This window comes from Pseudophryne corroboree, unplaced genomic scaffold (assembly GCF_028390025.1).
Source record: "Pseudophryne corroboree isolate aPseCor3 unplaced genomic scaffold, aPseCor3.hap2 scaffold_567, whole genome shotgun sequence".
NCBI classification, from domain to species: Eukaryota; Metazoa; Chordata; class Amphibia; order Anura; family Myobatrachidae; genus Pseudophryne; species Pseudophryne corroboree.
In genome coordinates this window covers 34,279-60,993 of record NW_026970166.1, presented here as the reverse complement: position 1 = coordinate 60,993, position 26,715 = coordinate 34,279, and the positions used below count along the sequence as shown (strand labels likewise).

At 40.1% G+C, this 26,715-nt stretch overlaps 9 non-coding genes across 9 annotated transcripts; 5 read left to right on the top strand and 4 right to left on the bottom strand.

The window, feature by feature from the left end:
• Positions 1–5,061: 5,061 nt before the first annotated feature.
• Positions 5,062–5,225, bottom strand: LOC135032991 (U1 spliceosomal RNA). Its single transcript, XR_010228437.1, has one exon. It is a non-coding gene; the product is annotated as a U1 spliceosomal RNA (small nuclear RNA).
• A 671-nt stretch (positions 5,226–5,896) lies between these two features.
• Positions 5,897–6,059, bottom strand: LOC135033127 (U1 spliceosomal RNA). The gene has a single exon (XR_010228548.1). It is a non-coding gene; the product is annotated as a U1 spliceosomal RNA (small nuclear RNA).
• A 152-nt stretch (positions 6,060–6,211) lies between these two features.
• LOC135032982 (U1 spliceosomal RNA) lies at positions 6,212–6,375 on the bottom strand. Its single transcript, XR_010228428.1, has one exon. It is a non-coding gene; the product is annotated as a U1 spliceosomal RNA (small nuclear RNA).
• A 671-nt stretch (positions 6,376–7,046) lies between these two features.
• LOC135033074 (U1 spliceosomal RNA) lies at positions 7,047–7,209 on the bottom strand. Its single transcript, XR_010228513.1, has one exon. It is a non-coding gene; the product is annotated as a U1 spliceosomal RNA (small nuclear RNA).
• Positions 7,210–7,353: 144 nt separating this feature from the next.
• LOC135033140 (U5 spliceosomal RNA) lies at positions 7,354–7,469 on the top strand. The gene has a single exon (XR_010228551.1). It is a non-coding gene; the product is annotated as a U5 spliceosomal RNA (small nuclear RNA).
• Positions 7,470–7,739: 270 nt separating this feature from the next.
• LOC135033139 (U5 spliceosomal RNA) lies at positions 7,740–7,855 on the top strand. The gene has a single exon (XR_010228550.1). It is a non-coding gene; the product is annotated as a U5 spliceosomal RNA (small nuclear RNA).
• Positions 7,856–8,141: 286 nt separating this feature from the next.
• LOC135033149 (U5 spliceosomal RNA) lies at positions 8,142–8,257 on the top strand. Its single transcript, XR_010228560.1, has one exon. It is a non-coding gene; the product is annotated as a U5 spliceosomal RNA (small nuclear RNA).
• Positions 8,258–8,531: 274 nt separating this feature from the next.
• On the top strand, positions 8,532–8,647 carry LOC135033144 (U5 spliceosomal RNA). Its single transcript, XR_010228555.1, has one exon. It is a non-coding gene; the product is annotated as a U5 spliceosomal RNA (small nuclear RNA).
• Positions 8,648–8,922: 275 nt separating this feature from the next.
• LOC135033152 (U5 spliceosomal RNA) lies at positions 8,923–9,038 on the top strand. The gene has a single exon (XR_010228563.1). It is a non-coding gene; the product is annotated as a U5 spliceosomal RNA (small nuclear RNA).
• Positions 9,039–26,715: the final 17,677 nt, after the last annotated feature.

The window sequence follows — 26,715 nt, the reverse complement described above, 5'->3', positions numbered from 1 at the left end:
TAAAGCCAGAAAATGAAGAGCTGTTTAATCACTCAATTGGATTTTTTTGCCAGCATATTTCTTTTTCTCTGCAACCCACTGCTAAATTGTGCTTCCTAGCTGTTTTTATAAAATCACTGAATCAAATCTAACTCTGATTACATCAGAGAAGGCCAGGTACCCTACACCATAACAGGGGGTTTGAAATTTTGACTTGTCTACTTAAAGATCACCAAAATCTGATAACAAGGTCAATTACGTCCCTGGGTGGGATTGAACCACCAACCTTTTGGTTAATAACCATACACACTAACTGATTGCGCCACAGCGACACTTTGCAAAAGTACATACTGACAAAGGCTAATAAGCATTCATCTAGAACGTTTCCTAGAAACATTTTAAAAAGTCAATAATGTGGAGAGTTTTTGTAAGATGTTTCTTCCATCAACCAATGAAGAAACACATTGGTACTTTCCCATGATAAGTGAGTGCTTCAGGACCTCTTGCACTTACATGTGCAGCAGAGTACTGTAATGGAAGCATGCTGGGTCCATAACCCAGAGGTAGGCAGATTGAAACTATCCTCTGCTATATGCATTTTTTTTTTGTTAATTAAAGTAATCCAAAACTGGGATTGATATTTTTGCTCTTTTATTTTTACTTAAAGTACAATAACTTTTACCATTTTAATTTGTTTTAATAGTATATTGACAGTATTGTTTTCTTTCAAAAATCCAATTAATTTTCTTTACCCGATTATTAAAATGGTAATTGACAAAAACAAACTACATTGTCACCAGAAGAGCAATACAAAATGTACAAGTGATATATTAAAATCATCTTTCCAGCTTGAATTTCAATGATGCATTGGGGCAACGATTTTGTGAGAAACATCTTCACCCTTAAATAAAGATTTTCTTAATTCCTTACCTGTGTGCTAATTAGATATCACCTTGTTTTCACATTAAACAGACTTCCACATGCGAAAGCAGCAAGGATGCAGTGGCGTTAATGTTTCCTGGTGTCAACCTGTATTATTTCAGTAGACATTGAAATGAGGATGCATCTTGCTGCCTTTCCAATGAAGCAAGTTTAATTTAGTAATAGGTGAAAAACCATCCCTACAAAGGTGTTAATCAGAGACTTAGCTTTGTGGACACTTTTCAGAGAACAAATTTGTTAGCATAAAAATAAAGCCAGAAAATGAAGAGCTGTTTAATCACTCAATTGGATTTTTCTGCCAGCATATTTCTTTTTCTCTGCAACCCACTGCTAAATTGTGCTTCCTAGCTGTTTTTTTTTATAAAATCACTGATTCAAATCTAACTCTGATTACATCAGAGTAGGCCAGGTACCCTACACCATAAGAAGGGGGTTTGAAATTTTGACTTGTCTACTTAAAGATCACCAAAATCTGATAACAAGGTCAATTACATCCCTGGGTGGGATTGAACCACCAACCCTTTGATTAATAACCAAACACACTAACAGATTGCGCCACAGAGACACTTTACAAACGTACGTACTGACAAAGGCTAATAAGCATTCATCTAGAACGTTTCCTAGAAAAACTTTAAAAAGTCAATAATCTGGAGAGTTTTTGTAAGATGTTTCTTCCATCAACCAACGAAGAAACACATTGGTACTTTCCCATGATGAGTGAGTGCTTCAGGATCTCTTGCACTTACATGTGCAGCAGAGTACTGCAATGGAAAAATGCTGGGCCCATAACCCAGAGGTAGGCAGATTGAAACTATCCTCTGCTATATGCATTTTTTTTGTTAATTAAAGTAATCCAAAACTGGGATTGATATTTTTGCTCTTTTATTTTTACTTAAAGTACACTAACTTTTACCATTTTAATTTGTTTTAATAGTATATTGACAGTATTGTTTTCTTTCAAAAATCCACTTAATTTTCTTTACCCTATTATTAAAATGGTAATTGACACAAACAAACTACATTGTCACCAGAAGAGCAATACAAAATGTACAAGTGATATATTAAAATCATCTTTCCAGCTTGAATTTCAATGATGCATTGGGGCAACGATTTTGTGAGAAACACCTTCACCCTTAAATAAAGATTTTCTTAATTCCTTACCTGTGTGCTAATTAGATATCACCTTGTTTTCACATTAAACAGACTTCCACATGCGAAAGCAGCAAGGATGCAGTGGCGTTAATGTTTCCTGGTGTCAACCTGTATTATTTCAGTAGACATTGAAATGAGGATGCATCTTGCTGCCTTTCCAATGAAGCAAGTTTAATTTAGTAATAGGTGAAAAACCATCCCTACAAAGGTGTTAATCAGAGACTTGGCTTTGTGGACACTTTTCAGAGAACAAATTTGTTAGCATAAAAATAAAGCCAGAAAATGAAGAGCTGTTTAATCACTCAATTGGATTTTTTTGCCAGCATATTTCTTTTTCTCTGCAACCCACTGCTAAATTGTGCTTCCTAGCTGTTTTTATAAAATCACTGAATCAAATCTAACTCTGATTACATCAGAGAAGGCCAGGTACCCTACACCATAACAGGGGGTTTGAAATTTTGACTTGTCTACTTAAAGATCACCAAAATCTGATAACAAGGTCAATTACGTCCCTGGGTGGGATTGAACCACCAACCTTTTGGTTAATAACCATACACACTAACTGATTGCGCCACAGCGACACTTTGCAAAAGTACATACTGACAAAGGCTAATAAGCATTCATCTAGAACGTTTCCTAGAAACATTTTAAAAAGTCAATAATGTGGAGAGTTTTTGTAAGATGTTTCTTCCATCAACCAATGAAGAAACACATTGGTACTTTCCCATGATAAGTGAGTGCTTCAGGACCTCTTGCACTTACATGTGCAGCAGAGTACTGTAATGGAAGCATGCTGGGTCCATAACCCAGAGGTAGGCAGATTGAAACTATCCTCTGCTATATGCATTTTTTTTTTGTTAATTAAAGTAATCCAAAACTGGGATTGATATTTTTGCTCTTTTATTTTTACTTAAAGTACAATAACTTTTACCATTTTAATTTGTTTTAATAGTATATTGACAGTATTGTTTTCTTTCAAAAATCCAATTAATTTTCTTTACCCGATTATTAAAATGGTAATTGACAAAAACAAACTACATTGTCACCAGAAGAGCAATACAAAATGTACAAGTGATATATTAAAATCATCTTTCCAGCTTGAATTTCAATGATGCATTGGGGCAACGATTTTGTGAGAAACATCTTCACCCTTAAATAAAGATTTTCTTAATTCCTTACCTGTGTGCTAATTAGATATCACCTTGTTTTCACATTAAACAGACTTCCACATGCGAAAGCAGCAAGGATGCAGTGGCGTTAATGTTTCCTGGTGTCAACCTGTATTATTTCAGTAGACATTGAAATGAGGATGCATCTTGCTGCCTTTCCAATGAAGCAAGTTTAATTTAGTAATAGGTGAAAAACCATCCCTACAAAGGTGTTAATCAGAGACTTAGCTTTGTGGACACTTTTCAGAGAACAAATTTGTTAGCATAAAAATAAAGCCAGAAAATGAAGAGCTGTTTAATCACTCAATTGGATTTTTCTGCCAGCATATTTCTTTTTCTCTGCAACCCACTGCTAAATTGTGCTTCCTAGCTGTTTTTTTTTATAAAATCACTGATTCAAATCTAACTCTGATTACATCAGAGTAGGCCAGGTACCCTACACCATAAGAAGGGGGTTTGAAATTTTGACTTGTCTACTTAAAGATCACCAAAATCTGATAACAAGGTCAATTACATCCCTGGGTGGGATTGAACCACCAACCCTTTGCTTAATAACCAAACACACTAACAGATTGCGCCACAGAGACACTTTACAAACGTACGTACTGACAAAGGCTAATAAGCATTCATCTAGAACGTTTCCTAGAAAAACTTTAAAAAGTCAATAATCTGGAGAGTTTTTGTAAGATGTTTCTTCCATCAACCAACGAAGAAACACATTGGTACTTTCCCATGATGAGTGAGTGCTTCAGGATCTCTTGCACTTACATGTGCAGCAGAGTACTGCAATGGAAAAATGCTGGGCCCATAACCCAGAGGTAGGCAGATTGAAACTATCCTCTGCTATATGCATTTTTTTTGTTAATTAAAGTAATCCAAAACTGGGATTGATATTTTTGCTCTTTTATTTTTACTTAAAGTACACTAACTTTTACCATTTTAATTTGTTTTAATAGTATATTGACAGTATTGTTTTCTTTCAAAAATCCACTTAATTTTCTTTACCCTATTATTAAAATGGTAATTGACAAAAACAAACTACATTGTCACCAGAAGAGCAATACAAAATGTACAAGTGATATATTAAAATCATCTTTCCAGCTTGAATTTCAATGATGCATTGGGGCAACGATTTTGTGAGAAACACCTTCACCCTTAAATAAAGATTTTCTTAATTCCTTACCTGTGTGCTAATTAGATATCACCTTGTTTTCACATTAAACAGACTTCCACATGCGAAAGCAGCAAGGATGCAGTGGCGTTAATGTTTCCTGGTGTCAACCTGTATTATTTCAGTAGACATTGAAATGAGGATGCATCTTGCTGCCTTTCCAATGAAGCAAGTTTAATTTAGTAATAGGTGAAAAACCATCCCTACAAAGGTGTTAATCAGAGACTTGGCTTTGTGGACACTTTTCAGAGAACAAATTTGTTAGCATAAAAATAAAGCCAGAAAATGAAGAGCTGTTTAATCACTCAATTGGATTTTTTTGCCAGCATATTTCTTTTTCTCTGCAACCCACTGCTAAATTGTGCTTCCTAGCTGTTTTTATAAAATCACTGAATCAAATCTAACTCTGATTACATCAGAGAAGGCCAGGTACCCTACACCATAACAGGGGGTTTGAAATTTTGACTTGTCTACTTAAATATCACCAAAATCTGATAACAAGGTCAATTACGTCCCTTAGTGGGATTGAACCACCAACCTTTTGATTAATAACCATACACACTGAGGCAGCACAAGGGAACTCTCGAAAGAAGAACAAGGCTAGAGGAAGAACTGAAACAAAGAAATCTGACTTTTACTAGAGCTGACCAGAGGAAAGCACAAACACAGTCCCCCACTACCACAAATAATGCAGTTGAGTTTCCCACATTTGGGGAAATCACATGGGTCAGCATACCCAGAATGCAATGAATGAACCTCACCCTGGGAGAACAATCTTCAAGACCATGGTCTCTCCTATGCAAAATAAGTATGATTTGGGATAGGGCTGGGGAGGGCCGCTGCTCAGGCACATCTCTGTCAAGTAAAGGAGATTCAACTGAGGCAGCACAAGGGAACTCTCATCTGGGGACAACAACTGCAGGGAGAACACATATTTTCAGATGAACATGGGAGGGCAGAAGGCTGCCTAATACTGAAGCACCCCCAAACAACAAACCAAATGCAACAACTAGTGCAAGCATTCCTGGGGGAAGGCCTGCAGCAGATGGATTTGCATATGGTGATGCCATCCAAGCAGTGGGTCAAAGTTGGCTTCAACCCTCGTCTGCATATGAAAAGAGAAAAGGGGCGTGCAGGGCATGGCGGCCTTTTGCGGCGCTTGGATGACCCCTAGTTCGCATTACACACCTCCACCCTCCTTCGGTGTGGGGCTCATGTTGGCTATGCCCCAGCCCCTGAAGCATTCAAGCTGATTTCTTGCAGCAGCTGGGCACTGTAACTGCTCCAGAGCTGCTCTGTAAGGCAAGTAAAAGGGTTTGGGCACTGCAGCACTACCTGTAGTTTGCATTGTGCGTTGGAAGGCACGAAGTAAGCAGACGGGAGAAGTCAGGATAGTGCGCAAGGGCATAGAAGGGAGCGGCTCAAGAAAAGAGAAGTGGAAACAGACAGCAAACTAGGCTGGAGAGAGACCTGAGACAAAGAGATCTGAATTATACGAGAGCCGACCAAGGGAAACACAAATTATGCAGTCAAGTTTCCCACATTTGGGGAAATCACAGGGGCAGCACAACTAGAGTGCAATGGGTGAGCCTTGCCCTGGGAGAAGCACCTTCATGATCATAGTATCTCACCTGGCAGGTAAGTAGGAGTTGGGCTAGAGCTGGGGAGGGTCGCTGCTCGGGCACCCCCCTGTCAAGTGAAAGAGATCCAACTGAGGCAGCACAAGGGAACTCTCGAAAGAAGAACAAGGCTAGAGGAAGATCTGAGATAAAGAAATCTGATTTTTACCAGAGCTGACCAGAGGAAAGCACAAACACAGTCCCCCACTACCACAAATAATGCAGTCGAGTTTCCCACATTTGGGGAAATCACAGGGGTCAGCATACCCAGAATGCAATGAATGAACCTCACCCTGGGAGAACAATCTTCATGACCATGGTATCGCCTATGCAAAATAAGTATGATTTGGGATAGGGCTGGGGAGGGCCGCTGCTCAGGCACATCTCTGTCAAGTAAAGGAGATTCAACTGAGGCAGCACAAGGGAACTCTCATCTGGGGACAACAACTGCAGGGAGAACACATATTTTCAGATGAACATGGGAGGGCAGAAGGCTGCCTAATACTGAAGCACCCCCAAACAACAAACCAAATGCAACAACTAGTGCAAGCATTCCTGGGGGAAGGCCTGCAGCAGATGGATTTGCATATGGTGATGTCATCCAAACAGTGGGTCAAAGTTGGCTTCAACCCTCGTCTGCATATGAAAAGAGACAAGGGGCGTGCAGGGCATGGCGGCCTTTTGCGGCGCTTGGATGACCCCTAGTTCGCATTACACACCTCCACCCTCCTTCGGTGTGGGGCTCATGTTGGCTATTCCCCAGCCCCTGAAGCATTCAAGCTGATTTCTTGCAGCAGCTGGGCACTGTAACTGCTCCAGAGACGCTCTGTAAGGCAAGTAAAAGGGTGTGGGTCCTGCAGCACTACCTGTAGTTTGCATTGTGCGTTGGAAGGCACGAAGTAAGCAGACGGGAGAAGTCAGGATAGTGCGCAAGGGCATAGAAGGGAGCGGCTCAAGAAAAGAGAAGTAGAAACAGACAGCAAACTAGGCTGGAGAGAGACCTGAGACAAAGAGATCTGAATTATACGAGAGCCGACCAGGGGAAACACAAATTATGCAGTCAAGTTTCCCACATTTGGGGAAATCGCAGAAGCAGCACACCCAGAGTGCAATGGGTGAGCCTTGCCCTGGGAGAAGCACCTTCATGATCATAGTATCTCACCTGGCAGGTAAGTAGGAGTTGGGCTAGAGCTGGGGAGGGTTGCTGCTCGAGCATCCCCCTGTCAAGTAAAGGAGATTCAACTGAGGCAGCACAAGGGAACTCTCATCTGGGGACAACAACTGCAGGGAGAACACATATTTTCAGATAAAAATCTTGGTCATGCTCTGGTTTCTCTTCAGAACGAACAAATCTTTCGCCTTTTACTAAAGATTTCCGTGGAGAGGAGCAAAACCGAGTTTTATCTCAATTTTTGCATGCCCCATCTTTTTGGGGTTTCTTTTATCGGTTTAAAGATAGAATGAGTGTGCTTTAATGTAAGCTCATTTGCATAGAAATGACAGTAAATGTTTGTTTCTTTTCAAACAGAACTTTCTTGACCATGCTACTTGCTTGAAAGATCTGGGAGCACATGGAATACAGTACAAACCATGCTTATAGCAAGGAGAAGACAGGTGAGAAATCTGCTTTCTTTCAAATTGGGCGCTCACTTTGATCTGAATAAGGACTGCTGGCACGGCACTCAGGCGACAGGTGGAATCTTGGTCATGCTCTGGTTTCTCTTCAGAACGAACAAATCTTTCGCCTTTTACTAAAGATTTCCGTGGAGAGGAGCAAAACTGAGTTTTATCTCAATTTTTGCATGCCCCATATTATTGGGGTTTCTTTTATCGGATTAAAGACAGAACGAGTGTGCTTTCTTGTTAGCTTTAATGTAAGTTTATTTGCATAACAATGACAATAAATGTCTGTTTCTTTTCAAGCAGAACTTTCTTGACCATACTAATTGCTTGAAAGATCTGGGAGCACATGGAAAAGAGTACAAACCATGCTTATAGCAAGGGGAAGCCTGGTGAGAAATCTGCTTTCTTTCTTTCAAATTGGGTGCTCACTTTGAGCTGAATGAGGACTGCTGGCACGGCACTCAGGCGACAGGTGGAATCTTGGTCATGCTCTGGTTTCTCTTCAGAACGAACAAATCTTTCGCCTTTTACTAAAGATTTCCATGGAGAGGAGCAAAACTGAGTTTTATCTCAATTTTTGCATGCCCCGTCTTATTGGGGTTTCTTTTATCAGTTTAAAGATAGAACGAGTGTGCTTTAATGTAAGCTCATTTGCGTAGAAATGACAGTAAATGTTTGTTTCTTTTCAAACAGAACTTTCTTGACTATACTAATTGCTTGAAAGATCTGGGAGCACATGGAAAAGAGTACAAACCATGTTTATAGCAAGGGGAAGCCTGGTGAGAAATCTGCTTTCTTTCTTTCAAATTGGGTGCTCACTTTGAGCTGAATGAGGACTGCTGGCATGGCACTCAGGCGACAGGTAGAATCTTGGTCATGCTGTGGTTTCTCTTCAGAACGAACAAATCTTTCGCCTTTTACTAAAGATTTCCGTGGAGAGGAGCAAAACTGAGTTTTATCTCAATTTTTGCATGCCCCATCTTATTGGGGTTTTATTTTATTGGTTTAAAGATAGAACGAGTGTGCTTTAATGTAAGCTCATTTGCATAGAAATGACAGTAAATGTTTGTTTCTTTTCAAACAGAACTTTCTTGACCACACTAATTGTTTGAAAGATCTGGGAGCACATGGAAAAGAGTACAAACCATGTTTATAGCAAGGGGAAGCCTGGTGAGAAATCTGCTTTCTTTCATTCAAATTGGGTGCTCACTTTGAGCTGAATGAGAACTGCTGGCATGGCACTCAGGCGACAGGTGGAATCTTGGTCATGCTCTGGTTTCTCTTCAGAACTAACAAATATTTCGCCTTTTATTAAAGATTTCCGTGGAGAGGAGCAAAACTGAGTTTTATCTCAATTTTTGCATGCCCCATATTATTGGGGTTTCTTTTATCAGTTTAAAGACAGAACGAGTGTGCTTTCTTGTTAGCTTTAATGTAAGTTTATTTGCATAACAATGACAGTAAATGTTTGTTTCTTTTCAAACAGAACTTTCTTGACCATGCTACTTGCTTGAAAGATCTGGGAGCACATGGAAAACAGTACAAACCATGCAGTATCACAAGAGCCTTTATTTGATCTTTCATGAAGATAGAGCAGAATTGAGGACACGTCAACAATTTCTGCCGAAGGTGGTTCATCTTTCCACATGGTGCCTTTGGCCACTGACACCTTCGTTGAGTCAAAGTCTCTGGCTGTGGTCAGAACTTTGAAAATTTATGTCACCAGAACGGTTCAGATTAGGAAAACAGAGGCTCTGTTTGTCCTGTATGCTCCCAACATGATTGGGTGTCCTGCTTCCATGCAGACCATTATGCGCTGGATCTGTGGTAAGATTCAGCATGCTCATTCCACGGCAGGATTGCCGTTACTGAATTAGGTGAAGACCCATTCTACTAGAAAGGTGGGTTCATCCTGGGCAGCTGGTCGGGGAGTCTCGGCATTGCAACTTTGCCGAGCAGCTATTTAGTAAACACTTTTGCTAAGTTTTACAAGTTTGATACCTTGGCTGATGATAACCTCAAGTTGGGTCATTCGGTGCTGCAGAGTCGTACGCACTCTCCCACCCGTTCAAGAGCTTTGGTATAACCCCATGGTTCTTAATGTGACCCCAGCATCCTCTAGGTCGTATGAGAAAATAGGATTTTAATACCTACCGGTAAATCCTTTTCTCTTAGTACGTAGAGGATGCTGGGCACCCGTCCCAGTCCATACTGTGTCTGCAGTTATTACTTGTGGTTATACACATGTTGTGTTACGGTTCTGGTCAGCTTTTTGCTGCAATTGTTCATGCCGTTGGCTTGTGTTCTGTTGAATGCCACGTTCTGCGGCATGCTTAAGGTGTGAGCTGGTAAGATGCTCACCTTAGTTTAACAATAAATCCTTTCCTCGAAATGTCCGTCTCCCTGGGCACAGTTCCTATAACTGGAGTCTGGAGGAGGGGCATAGAGGGAGGAGCCAGTTCACACCCTTTGAAAGTCTTAAAGTGCCCATGTCTCTTGCGGATCCCGTCTATACCCCATGGTTCTTAATGTGACCCCAGCATCCTCTACGGACTAAGAGAAAAGGATGCCCTTGTGTACTATCCTGACTTCTCCTCCCGTCTGCTTACTTTGTGCCTTCCAACGCACAATGCGAACTACAGGTGGTGCTGCAGGGCCCACACCCTTTTACTTGCCTTACAGAGCAGCTCTGGAGCTGTTACAGTGCCCAGCTGCTGCAAGAAATCAGCATGAATGCTTCAGGGGATGGGGCATGGCCAACATGAGCCCCACACCAAAGGATGGTGGGGGTGTTTAATGCGAACTAGGGGTCATCCAAGCACTGCAAAAGGCCGCCATGCCCTGCATGCCCCTTTTCTCTTTTTATATGCAGATGAGGGTTCCAGCCAACTTTGGCCCACTGCTTGGATGACATCACCGTATGCAAATCCGTCTGCTGCAGACCTTCCCCCAGGAATGCTTGTACTAGTTGTTGGATATGGTTTGATATTTGATGGTGCTTCAGTATTAGGCAGCCTTCCGCCCTCCCATGTTCATCTGAAAAGATGTGGTCTCCCTGCAGTTGTTGTCCCCAGACGAGAGTTCCCTTGTGCTTCCTCAGTTGAATCTCCTTAACTTGACGGGGGAGGGGCTGCCCGAGCTGCCACCCTCCCCAGCCCTATCCCAACTCATACTTATTTTACATATTAGATCTCTTGATCATGAAGATTGTTCTCACAGGGTGAGGTTCATCCATTATATTTTAAAATAGGAAGGTACAAATTACATATTTGAATTGCATCTATGTGCTGGATTCAAATGTCCCCCCCCCCCCTTCCTTTCTCAATTGTGCCCGTCAGCAGCTATTCTAAGGTTGCTGCCAATGGGTGTGACACATTAATTTCTTCTGTGGGGTACACTGGACTCCACAAGGATTCACATTGGGGTGTAGAGTAGGATCTTGATCTGAGGCACCAACCGGCTCAAAGCTTTTGACTGTTCCCAAGAAGCTCAGTGCATTCTCCTCTATAACCCCGCTTCCATGAACAGGGAGCTCAGTTTGTAGTTGGTGCCTTCAGTAGCAGGCCAATTAACAGGGGCCTGCCTCAGGCAGCCTATTCTTAGCTATTAATTTTGACAAGAAAAGAAGAACTTGTTTTATGAGAATCTACAAGGGCTGCAGCAGGCTAGGTCTAATAGACATCTTTACTGCAGCTTCATCACTCCCAGCGGCGCTGTATACTCCCGTGCCCTGGTTGCTGGGTCACTGCAGCGGAGGCTCCGGTTTCATCCTAAGGTCAGTCACACACACACCACCCTTCCGGATCACGAGGCCGCTGATGAAGGGGAGCGAGGCCGTAGGGGGTGGGCCGTGTGCACACTGCGGTGGACACTGATTACTGGGCAGCCGCTCCACTAGCCACCAGGTACAGTTAAGGAGCACAGGTCTGGGGTTTTTTCTCCTATATTAACCCAATTTTGTACTGCCCGCAGCGCATTGTGATAGGTAATAGGGCCTGATTCAGGTTGGATTGCAATCGCAATAAGCGATCCAACTGCAAAAATTGCTAAGAGCATACGCATGTGCCTGCATTTTCTGCGGCACCCCGCAGAGAATGTGATCGCCTCTGCCTGTCAATCGGGGCGGGGAAGGGGGGGAGAGGTGGGTCAGCAACACTCCATTTCCAAGTCAGGGATGGAGCGGTGCGGGGGCAAGGCTTCAAAATGGGGTCTGCAACGGAGGAGACACAGGGGGCGTGGTCACAGCGGCTGTATGACATCACATTCAGCCGCTGTGATCACAAAAATGGTGGCGGCTTCCTGCGCGCACATACAGTCTGCACCAGCAGGAGCCTACACCATTTTTTATGATCACGCTGAACTGCAGTGCGACTGCAATTACAGCATGGTCAAGAAGGGAGGCGTCATGCTGGGTGGCCATGCCCTGTCACTGTGCAGGAGCCAGCACCGCTCACACACTAGTCCCCGGGTGCAGCCCCCAACCCCCGGGACACCCGGAGCAACAAAATGTAGATTCAGGCCACCAGGCCACGCCCCTACCTATGAAACCATGCCTCCTTTTTACCATTGCGCTGCTTATCTGCGCGCACTGCATTACAATCTCCCTCGCCACCTCTCTGGGTGTCACCAGTGATAGTGACACCTCTGCCATGCTTGTAGCAGCTGGTCCTAAGATCTACGCCTCAAACCCTGAGTGTTTGCCCTTGTGACTTGTTGATCATCATAGCGAAGCAGATGCTTACAGAAAACTGCAGGGGCTTAGATTGAAAATAAAAAAATTGATGGGTATAAGGTAGAGAGGAGCGGGTTCGGTTCTCCGAGAACCGAATTCCCCACGAACTCCACATTGTTTACACTGGTCCGAGGCAGGCTCGGTTGTTCCCGCCTGACTCGGAAAACCTGAACAAGGGAAAATGTCATCATCCCGCTGTCGGATTCTCGCGAGATTCGGATTCCATATAAAGAGCTGCGCGTTGCTGCCATTTTTACTCGTGCATTGAAGAGAGAGCGGAGAGGACGTGGCTATGTTCTCTCAGTGGAAATCTCAATATCAGTGCTCAGTATCAGTGGTTACTTATTGCTGCTCAGTAATACTAGTAGTGTGTCTCTCCTGCTCAGTGTCAGTTCTCAGTAGTATCCTCATCAGTGCTCAGTATCACTGCTCATTGTCTTGTGCTGCATTGTGGTGCTCAGCATACTACAGTACATTACTAATAGTCCAGTGCTGCATCTTGCTGCTCAGTGTCAGTTCTAGTATCCTCATCAGTGCTCACTATCACTGCTCATTGCATTGTGGTGTTCTGTATACTACAATAACATAGTAATATAGTAACATAGTTTTTGAGGTTGAATAGAGGCAAATTGCCCATCGTGTTCAACCTGTTTTAAGTTGTGATGATTCTACATACTTGCTGAATAATGTTTTATGACTAGTTAGCTACTATAACTCATGTTACCCCCGAATTAACCATGTTGATATTTTAAGTATTATAACCTTGGATAGCTTTTTCATTCAGAAATGTATCCATTCCTTTTTTAAATCCAATTACAGAGTCCGCCATTACCACCTTCCCTGGCAGGGAATTCCACATCCTGATTGCCCTAACAGTGAAGAAACCTTTCCTCCATTGCGTTCTGAACTTTCCTCCAGTCGCAGCGAGTGACCACGTGTTCGTTTAATAAATAATTCCTCTGATAACTCTTTGTTATGTATCTTTACATATTTGAAGATATTAATAATATCTCCTCTTAGGCACCTCTTTTCTAGTGTATAAATATTCAGCCTAGTAAGTCTTTCCTTATAGTCCAGTACTTTTAGGCCTTTAATCAATTTAGTCTTCAGGATCTCTTACACTTCCATGAGCAGCAGAGTAGTGCAATGGAAGCATGCTGGGCCCATAACCCAGAGGTTGATTGGTCGAAACTATCCTCTGCTATGTGCATTTTTTTTTGTTAATTAAAGTAATCAAAAACTGGGATTGATATTTTTGCTCTTTTATTTTTACTTAAAGTACAATAACTTTTACCATTTTAATTTGTTTTAATAGTATATTGACAGTATTGTTTTCTTTCAAAAATCCAATTAATTTTCTTTACCCGATTATTAAAATGGTAATTGACAAAACAAACTACATTGTCACCAGAAGAGCAATGCAAAATGTACAAGTGATATATTAAAATCATCTTTCCAGCTTGAATTTCAATGATGCATTGGGGCAACGATTTTGTGAGAAACATCTTCACCCTTAAATAAAGATTTTCTTAATTCCTTACCTGTGTGCTAATTAGATATCACCTTGTTTTCACATTAAACAGACTTCCACATGCGAAAGCAGCAAGGATGCAGTGGCGTTAATGTTTCCTGGTGTCAACCTGTATTATTTCAGTAGACATTGAAATGAGGATGCATCTTGCTGCCTTTCCAATGAAGCAAGTTTAATTTAGTAATAGGTGAAAAACCATCCCTACAAAGGTGTTAATCAGAGACTTGGCTTTGTGGACACTTTTCAGAGAACAAATTTGTTAGTATAAAAATAAAGCCAGAAAATGAAGAGCTGTTTAATCACTCAATTGGATTTTTCTGCCAGCATATTTCTTTTTCTCTGCAACCCACTGCTAAATTGTGCTTCCTAGCTGTTTTTATAAAATCACTGAATCAAATCTAAACATCAGAGAAGGCCAGGTACCCTACACCATAACAGTGGGTTTGAAATTTTGACTTGTCTACTTAAAGATCACCAAAATCTGATAACAAGGTCAATTAAGTCCCTGGGTGGGATTGAACCACCAACCTTTTGGTTAATAGCCTTACACACTAACTGATTGCGCCACAGAGACACCTTGCAAAAGTCAATACTGACAAAGGCTAATAATCATTCATCTAGAACGTTTCCTAGAAAAACTTTAAAAAGTCAATAATCAAGATACACATTGGTACTTTCCCATGATGAGTGAGTGCTTCAGGATTTCTTGCACTTACATGGGCTATTAACCAAAAGGTTGGAGGTTCAATCCCACCCAGGGATGTAATTGACCTTGTCATCAGATTTTGGTGATCTTTAAGTAGACAAGTCAAAATTTCAAACCCCCTCTTATGGTGTAGGGTACCTGGCCTTCTCTGACGTAATCAGAGTTAGATTTAATTAAGTGATTTTATAAAAAACAGCTAGGAAGCACAATATCTCTCTTTTGCAAAGAGCTAGGCATTGGAAAATTCAGGGCTATAACGTGTAGATGAAGCACTAACAGGAGGCTTTAAAATTTTCATTCTAGTGTCTTTCGTTTGGGAGAAAAATGCAAAGGTACAATACAGCTTTTCCTTGCCGATATCTCTCTTTTGCAAAGAGATAGGCATTGGAAAATTCAGGGCTATACCGTGTAGATGAAGCACTAACAGGAGGCTTTTAAATTTTCATTCTAGTGTCCTTCGTTTGGGAGAAAAATGCAAAGGTACAATACAGCTTTTCCTTGCCGATATCTCTCTTTTGCAAAGAGATAGGCATTGGAAAATTCAGGGCTATAACGTGTAGATGAAGCACTAACAGGAGGCTTTAAAATTTTCATTTTAGTGTCTTTCGTTTGGGAGAAAAATGCAAAGGTACAATACAGTTTTTCCTTGCCGATATCTCTCTTTTGCAAAGAGATAGGCATTGGAAAATTCAGGGCTATAACGTGTAGATGAAGCACTAACAGGAGGCTTTAAAATTTTCATTCTAGTGTCTTTCGTTTGGGAGAAAAATGCAAAGGTACAATACAGCTTTTCCTTGCCAATATCTCTCTTTTGCAAAGAGCTAGGCATTGGAAAATTCAGGGCAATAACGTGTAGATGAAGCACTAACAGGAGGCTTTAAAATTTTCATTCTAGTGTCTTTCGTTTGGGAGAAAAATGCAAAAGTACAATGCAGCTTTTCCTTGCCGATATCTCTCTTTTGCAAAGAGATAGGCATTGGAAAATGCAGGGCTATAACGTGTAGATGAAGCACTAACAGGAGGCTTTAAAATGTTCATTCTAGTGTCTTTCGTTTGGGAGAAAAATGCAAAGGTACAATACAGCATTTCCTTGCCGATATCTCTCTTTTGCAAAGAGATAGGCATTGGAAAATTCAGGGCTATAACGTGTAGATGAAGCACTAACAGGAGGCTTTTAAATTTTCATTCTAGTGTCTTTCGTTTGGGAGAAAAATGCAAAGGTACAATACAGCTTTTCCTTGCCAATATCTCTCTTTTGCAAAGAGCTAGGCATTGGAAAATTCAGGGCTATAACGTGTAGATGAAGCACTAACAGGAGGCTTTAAAATTTTCATTCTAGTGTCTTTCGTTTGGGAGAAAAATGCAAAAGTACAATGCAGCTTTTCCTTGCCGATATCTCTCTTTTGCAAAGAGATAGGCATTGGAAAATTCAGGGCTATAACGTGTAGATGAAGCACTAATAGGAGGCTTTAAAATTTTCATTCTAGTGTCTTTCGTTTGGGAGAAAAAAGCAAAGGTACAATACAGCTTTTCCTTGCCGATATCTCTCTTTTGCAAAGAGATAGGCATTGGAAAATTCAGGGCTATAACGTGTAGATGAAGCACTAACAGGAGGCTTTAAAATTTTCATTCTAGTGTCTTTCGTTTGGGAGAAAAATGCAAAGGTACAATACAGCTTTTCCTTGCCGATATCTCTCTTTTGCAAAGAGCTAGGCATTGGAAAATTCAGGGCTATAACGTGTAGATGAAGCACTAACAGTAGGCTTTAACATTTTCATTCTAGTGTCTTTCGTTTGGGAGAAAAATGCAAAGGTACAATACAGCTTTTCCTTGCCAATATCTCTCTTTTGCAAAGAGCTAGGCATTGGAAAATTCAGGGCTATAACTTGTAGATGAAGCACTAACAGGAGGCTTTAAAATTTTCATTCTAGTGTCTTTCGTTTGGGAGAAAAATGCAAAAGTACAATGCAGCTTTTCCTTGCCGATATCTCTCTTTTGCAAAGAGATAGGCATTGGAAAATGCAGGGCTATAACGTGTAGATGAAGCACTAACAGGAGGCTTTAAAATTTTCATTCTAGTGTCTTTCGTTTGGGAGAAAAATGCAAAGGTACAATACAGCATTTCCTTGCCGATATCTCTCTTTTGCAAAGAGATAGGCATTGGAAAATTCAGGGCTATAACGTGTAGATGAAGCACTAACAGGAGGCTTTAAAATTTTCATTCTAGTGTCTTTCGTTTGGGAGAAAAATGCAAAGGTACAATACAGCTTTTCCTTGCCAATATCTCTCTTTTGCAAAGAGCTAGGCATTGGAAAATTCAGGGCAATAACGTGTAGATGAAGCACTAACAGGAGGCTTTAAAATTTTCATTCTAGTGTCTTTCGTTTGGGAGAAAAATGCAAAAGTACAATGCAGCTTTTCCTTGCCGATATCTCTCTTTTGCAAAGAGATAGGCATTGGAAAATGCAGGGCTATAACGTGTAGATGAAGCACTAACAGGAGGCTTTAAAATTTTCATTCTAGTGTCTTTCGTTTGGGAGAAAAATGCAAAGGTACAATACAGCATTTCCTTGCCGATATCCCTCTTTTGCAAAGAGATAGGCATTGGAAAATTCAGGGCTATAACGTGTAGATGAAGCACTAACAGGAGGCTTTAAAATTTTCATTCTAGTGTCTTTCGTTTGGGAGAAAAATGCAAAGGTACAATACAGCTTTTCCTTGCCGATATCTCTCTTTTGCAAAGAGCTAGGCATTGGAAAATTCAGGGCTATACCGCGTACATGAAGCACTAACAGGAGGCTTTTAAATTTTCATTCTAGTGTCTTTCGTTTGGGAGAAAAATGCAAAGGTACAATACAGCTTTTCCTTGCCAATATCTCTCTTTTGCAAAGAGCTAGGCATTGGAAAATTCAGGGCTATAACGTGTAGATGAAGCACTAACAGGAGGCTTTAAAATTTTCATTCTAGTGTCTTTCGTTTGGGAGAAAAATGCAAAAGTACAATGCAGCTTTTCCTTGCCGATATCTCTCTTTTGCAAAGAGATAGGCATTGGAAAATTCAGGGCTATAACGTGTAGATGAAGCACTAATAGGAGGCTTTAAAATTTTCATTCTAGTGTCTTTCGTTTGGGAGAAAAAAACAAAGGTACAATACAGCTTTTCCTTGCCGATATCTCTCTTTTGCAAAGAGATAGGCATTGGAAAATTCAGGGCTATAACGTGTAGATGAAGCACTAACAGGAGGCTTTAAAATTTTCATTCTAGTGTCTTTCGTTTGGGAGAAAAATGCAAAGGTACAATACAGCTTTTCCTTGCCGATATCTCTCTTTTGCAAAGAGCTAGGCATTGGAAAATTCAGGGCTATAACGTGTAGATGAAGCACTAACAGTAGGCTTTAAAATTTTCATTCTAGTGTCTTTCGTTTGGGAGAAAAATGCAAAGGTACAATACAGCTTTTCCTTGCCGATATCTCTCTTTTGCAAAGAAATAGGCATTGGAAAATTCAGGGCTATAACGTGTAGATGAAGCACTAACAGGAGGCTTTAAAATTTTCATTCTAGTGTCCTTCGTTTGGGAGAAAAATGCAAAGGTACAATACAGCTTTTCCTTGCCGATATCTCTCTTTTGCAAAGAGATAGGCATTGGAAAATTCAGGGCTATATCGTGTAGATGAAGCACTAACAGGAGGCTTTAAAATTTTCATTCTAGTGTCTTTCGTTTGGGAGAAAAATGCAAAGGTACAATACAGCTTTTCCTTGCCAATATCTCTCTTTTGCAAAGAGCTAGGCATTGGAAAATTCAGGGCTATAACGTGTAGATGAAGCACTAATAGGAGGCTTTAAAATTTTCATTCTAGTGTCCTTCGTTTGGGAGAAAAATGCAAAGGTACAATACAGCTTTTCCTTGCCGATATCTCTCTTTTGCAAAGAGATAGGCATTGGAAAATTCAGGGCTATAACGTGTAGATGAAGCACTAACAGGAGGCTTTAAAATTTTCATTCTAGTGTCTTTCGTTTGGGAGAAAAATGCAAAGGTACAATACAGCTTTTCCTTGCCGATATCTCTCTTTTGCAAAGAGCTAGGCATTGGAAAATTCAGGGCTATGACGTGTAGATGAAGCACTAACAGGAGGCTTTAAAATTTTCATTCTAGTGTCTTTCGTTTGGGAGAAAAATGCAAAAGTACAATGCAGCTTTTCCTTGCCGATATCTCTCTTTTGCAAAGAGATAGGCATTGGAAAATTCAGGGCTATAACGTGTAGATGAAGCACTAATAGGAGGCTTTAAAATTTTCATTCTAGTGTCTTTCGTTTGGGAGAAAAAAGCAAAGGTACAATACAGCTTTTCCTTGCCGATATCTCTCTTTTGCAAAGAGATAGGCATTGGAAAATTCAGGGCTATAACGTGTAGATGAAGCACTAACAGGAGGCTTTAAAATTTTCATTCTAGTGTCTTTCGTTTGGGAGAAAAATGCAAAGGTACAATACAGCTTTTCCTTGCCGATATCTCTCTTTTGCAAAGAGCTAGGCATTGGAAAATTCAGGGCTATAACGTGTAGATGAAGCACTAACAGTAGGCTTTAACATTTTCATTCTAGTGTCTTTCGTTTGGGAGAAAAATGCAAAGGTACAATACAGCTTTTCCTTGCCAATATCTCTCTTTTGCAAAGAGCTAGGCATTGGAAAATTCAGGGCTATAACGTGTAGATGAAGCACTAACAGGAGGCTTTAAAATTTTCATTCTAGTGTCTTTCGTTTGGGAGAAAAATGCAAAAGTACAATGCAGCTTTTCCTTGCCGATATCTCTCTTTTGCAAAGAGATAGGCATTGGAAAATGCAGGGCTATAACGTGTAGATGAAGCACTAACAGGAGGCTTTAAAATTTTCATTCTAGTGTCTTTCGTTTGGGAGAAAAATGCAAAGGTACAATACAGCATTTCCTTGCCGATATCTCTCTTTTGCAAAGAGATAGGCATTGGAAAATTCAGGGCTATAACGTGTAGATGAAGCACTAACAGGAGGCTTTAAAATTTTCATTCTAGTGTCTTTCGTTTGGGAGAAAAATGCAAAGGTACAATACAGCTTTTCCTTGCCGATATCTCTCTTTTGCAAAGAGATAGGCATTGGAAAATTCAGGGCTATAACGTGTAGATGAAGCACTAACAGGAGGCTTTAACATTTTCATTCTAGTGTACTTCGTTTGGGAGAAAAATGCAAAGGTACAATACAGCTTTTCCTTGCCGATATCTCTCTTTTGCAAAGAGATAGGCATTGGAAAATTCAGGGCTATAACGTGTAGATGAAGCACTAATAGGAGGCTTTAAAATTTTCATTCTAGTGTCCTTCGTTTGGGAGAAAAATGCAAAGGTACAATACAGCTTTTCCTTGCCGATATCTCTCTTTTGCAAAGAGATAGGCATTGGAAAATTCAGGGCTATAACGTGTAGATGAAGCACTAACAGGAGGCTTTAAAATTTTCATTCTAGTGTCTTTCGTTTGGGAGAAAAATGCAAAGGTACAATACAGTTTTTCCTTGCCGATATCTCTCTTTTGCAAAGAGATAGGCATTGGAAAATTCAGGGCTATAACGTGTAGATGAAGCACTAACAGGAGGCTTTAAAATTTTCATTCTAGTGTCTTTCGTTTGGGAGAAAAATGCAAAGGTACAATACAGCTTTTCCTTGCCAATATCTCTCTTTTGCAAAGAGCTAGGCATTGGAAAATTCAGGGCAATAACGTGTAGATGAAGCACTAACAGGAGGCTTTAAAATTTTCATTCTAGTGTCTTTCGTTTGGGAGAAAAATGCAAAAGTACAATGCAGCTTTTCCTTGCCGATATCTCTCTTTTGCAAAGAGATAGGCATTGGAAAATGCAGGGCTATAACGTGTAGATGAAGCACTAACAGGAGGCTTTAAAATTTTCATTCTAGTGTCTTTCGTTTGGGAGAAAAATGCAAAGGTACAATACAGCATTTCCTTGCCGATATCTCTCTTTTGCAAAGAGATAGGCATTGGAAAATTCAGGGCTATAACGTGTAGATGAAGCACTAACAGGAGGCTTTAAAATTTTCATTCTAGTGTCTTTCGTTTGGGAGAAAAATGCAAAGGTACAATACAGCTTTTCCTTGCCGATATCTCTCTTTTGCAAAGAGCTAGGCATTGGAAAATTCAGGGCTATACCGCGTACATGAAGCACTAACAGGAGGCTTTTAAATTTTCATTCTAGTGTCTTTCGTTTGGGAGAAAAATGCAAAGGTACAATACAGCTTTTCCTTGCCAATATCTCTCTTTTGCAAAGAGCTAGGCATTGGAAAATTCAGGGCTATAACTTGTAGATGAAGCACTAACAGGAGGCTTTAAAATTTTCATTCTAGTGTCTTTCGTTTGGGAGAAAAATGCAAAAGTACAATGCAGCTTTTCCTTGCCGATATCTCTCTTTTGCAAAGAGATAGGCATTGGAAAATTCAGGGCTATAACGTGTAGATGAAGCACTAATAGGAGGCTTTAAAATTTTCATTCTAGTGTCTTTCGTTTGGGAGAAAAAAACAAAGGTACAATACAGCTTTTCCTTGCCGATATCTCTCTTTTGCAAAGAGATAGGCATTGGAAAATTCAGGGCTATAACGTGTAGATGAAGCACTAACAGGAGGCTTTAAAATTTTCATTCTAGTGTCTTTCGTTTGGGAGAAAAATGCAAAGGTACAATACAGCTTTTCCTTGCCGATATCTCTCTTTTGCAAAGAGCTAGGCATTGGAAAATTCAGGGCTATAACGTGTAGATGAAGCACTAACAGTAGGCTTTAAAATTTTCGTTCTAGTGTCTTTCGTTTGGGAGAAAAATGCAAAGGTACAATACAGCTTTTCCTTGCCGATATCTCTCTTTTGCAAAGAAATAGGCATTGGAAAATTCAGGGCTATAACGTGTAGATGAAGCACTAACAGGAGGCTTTAAAATTTTCATTCTAGTGTCCTTCGTTTGGGAGAAAAATGCAAAGGTACAATACAGCTTTTCCTTGCCGATATCTCTCTTTTGCAAAGAGATAGGCATTGGAAAATTCAGGGCTATATCGTGTAGATGAAGCACTAACAGGAGGCTTTAAAATTTTCATTCTAGTGTCTTTCGTTTGGGAGAAAAATGCAAAGGTACAATACAGCTTTTCCTTGCCAATATCTCTCTTTTGCAAAGAGCTAGGCATTGGAAAATTCAGGGCTATAACGTGTAGATGAAGCACTAACAGGAGGCTTTAAAATTTTCATTCTAGTGTCTTTCGTTTGGGAGAAAAATGCAAAAGTACAATGCAGCTTTTCCTTGCCGATATCTCTCTTTTGCAAAGAGATAGGCATTGGAAAATGCAGGGCTATAACGTGTAGATGAAGCACTAACAGGAGGCTTTAAAATTTTCATTCTAGTGTCTTTCGTTTGGGAGAAAAATGCAAAGGTACAATACAGCATTTCCTTGCCGATATCTCTCTTTTGCAAAGAGATAGGCATTGGAAAATTCAGGGCTATAACGTGTAGATGAAGCACTAACAGGAGGCTTTAAAATTTTCATTCTAGTGTACTTCGTTTGGGAGAAAAATGCAAAGGTACAATACAGCTTTTCCTTGCCGATATCTCTCTTTTGCAAAGAGATAGGCATTGGAAAATTCAGGGCTATAACGTGTAGATGAAGCACTAATAGGAGGCTTTAAAATTTTCATTCTAGTGTCCTTCGTTTGGGAGAAAAATGCAAAGGTACAATACAGCTTTTCCTTGCCGATATCTCTCTTTTGCAAAGAGATAGGCATTGGAAAATTCAGGGCTATAACGTGTAGATGAAGCACTAACAGGAGGCTTTAAAATTTTCATTCTAGTGTCTTTCGTTTGGGAGAAAAATGCAAAGGTACAATACAGCTTTTCCTTGCCGATATCTCTCTTTTGCAAAGAGCTAGGCATTGGAAAATTCAGGGCTATAACGTGTAGATGAAGCACTAACAGGAGGCTTTAAAATTTTCATACTAGTGTCTTTCGTTTGGGAGAAAAATGCAAAGGTACAATACAGCTTTTCCTTGCCGATATCTCTCTTTTGCAAAGAGATAGGCATTGGAAAATTCAGGGCTATAACGTGTAGATGAAGCACTAACAGTAGGCTTTAACATTTTCATTCTAGTGTCTTTCGTTTGGGAGAAAAATGCAAAGGTACAATACAGCTTTTCCTTGCCGATATCTCTCTTTTGCAAAGAGATAGGCATTGGAAAATGCAGGGCTATAACGTGTAGATGAAGCACTAACAGGAGGCTTTACAATTTTCATTCTAGTGTCTTTCGTTTGGGAGAAAAATGCAAAAGTACAATGCAACTTTTCCTTGCCGATATCTCTCTTTTGCAAAGAGATAGGCATTGGAAAATGCAGGGCTATAACGTGTAGATGAAGCACTAACAGGAGGCTTTAAAATTTTCATTCTAGTGTCTTTCGTTTGGGAGAAAAATGCAAAGGTACAATACAGCATTTCCTTGCCGATATCTCTCTTTTGCAAAGAGATAGGCATTGGAAAATTCAGGGCTATTACGTGTAGATGAAGCACTAACAGGAGGCTTTAAAATTTTCATTCTAGTGTCCTTCGTTTGGGAGAAAAATGCAAAGGTACAATACAGCTTTTCCTTGCCGATATCTCTCTTTTGCAAAGAGATAGGCATTGGAAAATTCAGGGCTATAACGTGTAGATGAAGCACTAACAGGAGGCTTTAAAATTTTCATTCTAGTGTCTTTCGTTTGGGAGAAAAATGCAAAGGTACAATACAGCTTTTCCTTGTCGATATCTCTCTTTTGCAAAGAGCTAGGCATTGGAAAATTCAGGGCTATAACGTGTAGATGAAGCACTAACAGGAGGCTTTAAAATTTTCATTCTAGTGTCTTTCGTTTGGGAGAAAAATGCAAAGGTACAATACAGCTTTTCCTTGCCGATATCTCTCTTTTGCAAAGAGATAGGCATTGGAAAATTCAGGGCTATAACGTGTAGATGAAGCACTAACAGTAGGCTTTAACATTTTCATTCTAGTGTCTTTCGTTTGGGAGAAAAATGCAAAGGTACAATACAGCTTTTCCTTGCCGATATCTCTCTTTTGCAAAGAGATAGGCATTGGAAAATGCAGGGCTATAACGTGTAGATGAAGCACTAACAGGAGGCTTTACAATTTTCATTCTAGTGTCTTTCGTTTGGGAGAAAAATGCAAAAGTACAATGCAACTTTTCCTTGCCGATATCTCTCTTTTGCAAAGAGATAGGCATTGGAAAATGCAGGGCTATAACGTGTAGATGAAGCACTAACAGGAGGCTTTAAAATTTTCATTCTAGTGTCTTTCGTTTGGGAGAAAAATGCAAAGGTACAATACAGCATTTCCTTGCCGATATCTCTCTTTTGCAAAGAGATAGGCATTGGAAAATTCAGGGCTATTACGTGTAGATGAAGCACTAACAGGAGGCTTTAAAATTTTCATTCTAGTGTCCTTCGTTTGGGAGAAAAATGCAAAGGTACAATACAGCTTTTCCTTGCCGATATCTCTCTTTTGCAAAGAGATAGGCATTGGAAAATTCAGGGCTATAACGTGTAGATGAAGCACTAACAGGAGGCTTTAAAATTTTCATTCTAGTGTCTTTCGTTTGGGAGAAAAATGCAAAGGTACAATACAGCTTTTCCTTGTCGATATCTCTCTTTTGCAAAGAGCTAGGCATTGGAAAATTCAGGGCTATAACGTGTAGATGAAGCACTAACAGTAGGATTTAAAATTTTCATTCTAGTGTCTTTCGTTTGGGAGAAAAATGCAAAGGTACAATACAGCTTTTCCTTGCCGATATCTCTCTTTTGCAAAGAGATAGGCATTGGAAAATTCAGGGCTATAACGGGTAGATGAAGCACTAACAGGAGGCTTTAAAATTTTCATTCTAGTGTCTTTCGTTTGGGAGAAAAATGCAAAGGTACAATACAGTTTTTCCTTGCCGATATCTCTCTTTTGCAAAGAGATAGGCATTGGAAAATTCAGGGCTATAACGTGTAGATGAAGCACTAATAGGAGGCTTTAAAATTTTCATTCTAGTGTCCTTCGTTTGGGAGAAAAATGCAAAGGTACAATACAGCTTTTCCTTGCCGATATCTCTCTTTTGCAAAGAGATAGGCATTGGAAAATTCAGGGCTATAACGTGTAGATGAAGCACTAACAGGAGGCTTTAAAATTTTCATTCTAGTGTCTTTCGTTTGGGAGAAAAATGCAAAGGTACAATACAGCTTTTCCTTGCCGATATCTCTCTTTTGCAAAGAGCTAGGCATTGGAAAATTCAGGGCTATAACGTGTAGATGAAGCACTAACAGTAGGCTTTAACATTTTCATTCTAGTGTCTTTCGTTTGGGAGAAAAATGCAAAGGCACAATACAGCTTTTCCTTGCCGATATCTCTCTTTTGCAAAGAGATAGGCATTGGAAAATTCAGGGCTATAACGTGTAGATGAAGCACTAACAGGAGGCTTTAAAATTTTCATTCTAGTGTCCTTCGTTTGGGAGAAAAATGCAAAGGTACAATACAGCATTTCCTTGCCGATATCTCTCTTTTGCAAAGAGATAGGCATTGGAAAATTCAGGGCTATTACGTGTAGATGAAGCACTAACAGGAGGCTTTAAAATTTTCATTCTAGTGTCCTTCGTTTGGGAGAAAAATGCAAAGGTACAATACAGCTTTTCCTTGCCGATATCTCTCTTTTGCAAAGAGATAGGCATTGGAAAATTCAGGGCTATAACGTGTAGATGAAGCACTAACAGGAGGCTTTAAAATTTTCATTCTAGTGTCTTTCGTTTGGGAGAAAAATGCAAAGGTACAATACAGCTTTTCCTTGTCGATATCTCTCTTTTGCAAAGAGCTAGGCATTGGAAAATTCAGGGCTATAACGTGTAGATGAAGCACTAACAGTAGGATTTAAAATTTTCATTCTAGTGTCTTTCGTTTGGGAGAAAAATGCAAAGGTACAATACAGCTTTTCCTTGCCGATATCTCTCTTTTGCAAAGAGATAGGCATTGGAAAATTCAGGGCTATAACGGGTAGATGAAGCACTAACAGGAGGCTTTAAAATTTTCATTCTAGTGTCTTTCGTTTGGGAGAAAAATGCAAAGGTACAATACAGTTTTTCCTTGCCGATATCTCTCTTTTGCAAAGAGATAGGCATTGGAAAATTCAGGGCTATAACGTGTAGATGAAGCACTAATAGGAGGCTTTAAAATTTTCATTCTAGTGTCCTTCGTTTGGGAGAAAAATGCAAAGGTACAATACAGCTTTTCCTTGCCGATATCTCTCTTTTGCAAAGAGATAGGCATTGGAAAATTCAGGGCTATAACGTGTAGATGAAGCACTAACAGGAGGCTTTAAAATTTTCATTCTAGTGTCTTTCGTTTGGGAGAAAAATGCAAAGGTACAATACAGCTTTTCCTTGCCGATATCTCTCTTTTGCAAAGAGCTAGGCATTGGAAAATTCAGGGCTATAACGTGTAGATGAAGCACTAACAGTAGGCTTTAACATTTTCATTCTAGTGTCTTTCGTTTGGGAGAAAAATGCAAAGGCACAATACAGCTTTTCCTTGCCGATATCTCTCTTTTGCAAAGAGATAGGCATTGGAAAATTCAGGGCTATAACGTGTAGATGAAGCACTAACAGGAGGCTTTAAAATTTTCATTCTAGTGTCTTTCGTTTGGGAGAAAAATGCAAAAGTACAATGCAGCTTTTCCTTGCCGATATCTCTCTTTTGCAAAGAGATAGGCATTGGAAAATGCAGGGCTATAACGTGTAGATGAAGCACTAACAGGAGGCTTTAAAATTTTCATTCTAGTGTCTTTCGTTTGGGAGAAAAATGCAAAAGTACAATACACTTTTCCTTGCCGATATCTCTCTTTTGCAAAGAGATAGGCATTGGAAAATTCAGGGCTATAACGTGTAGATGAAGCACTAACAGGAGGCTTTAAAATTTTCATTCTAGTGTCTTTCGTTTGGGAGAAAAATGCAAAGGTACAATACAGCTTTTCCTTGCCAATATCTCTCTTTTGCAAAGAGCTAGGCATTGGAAAATTCAGGGC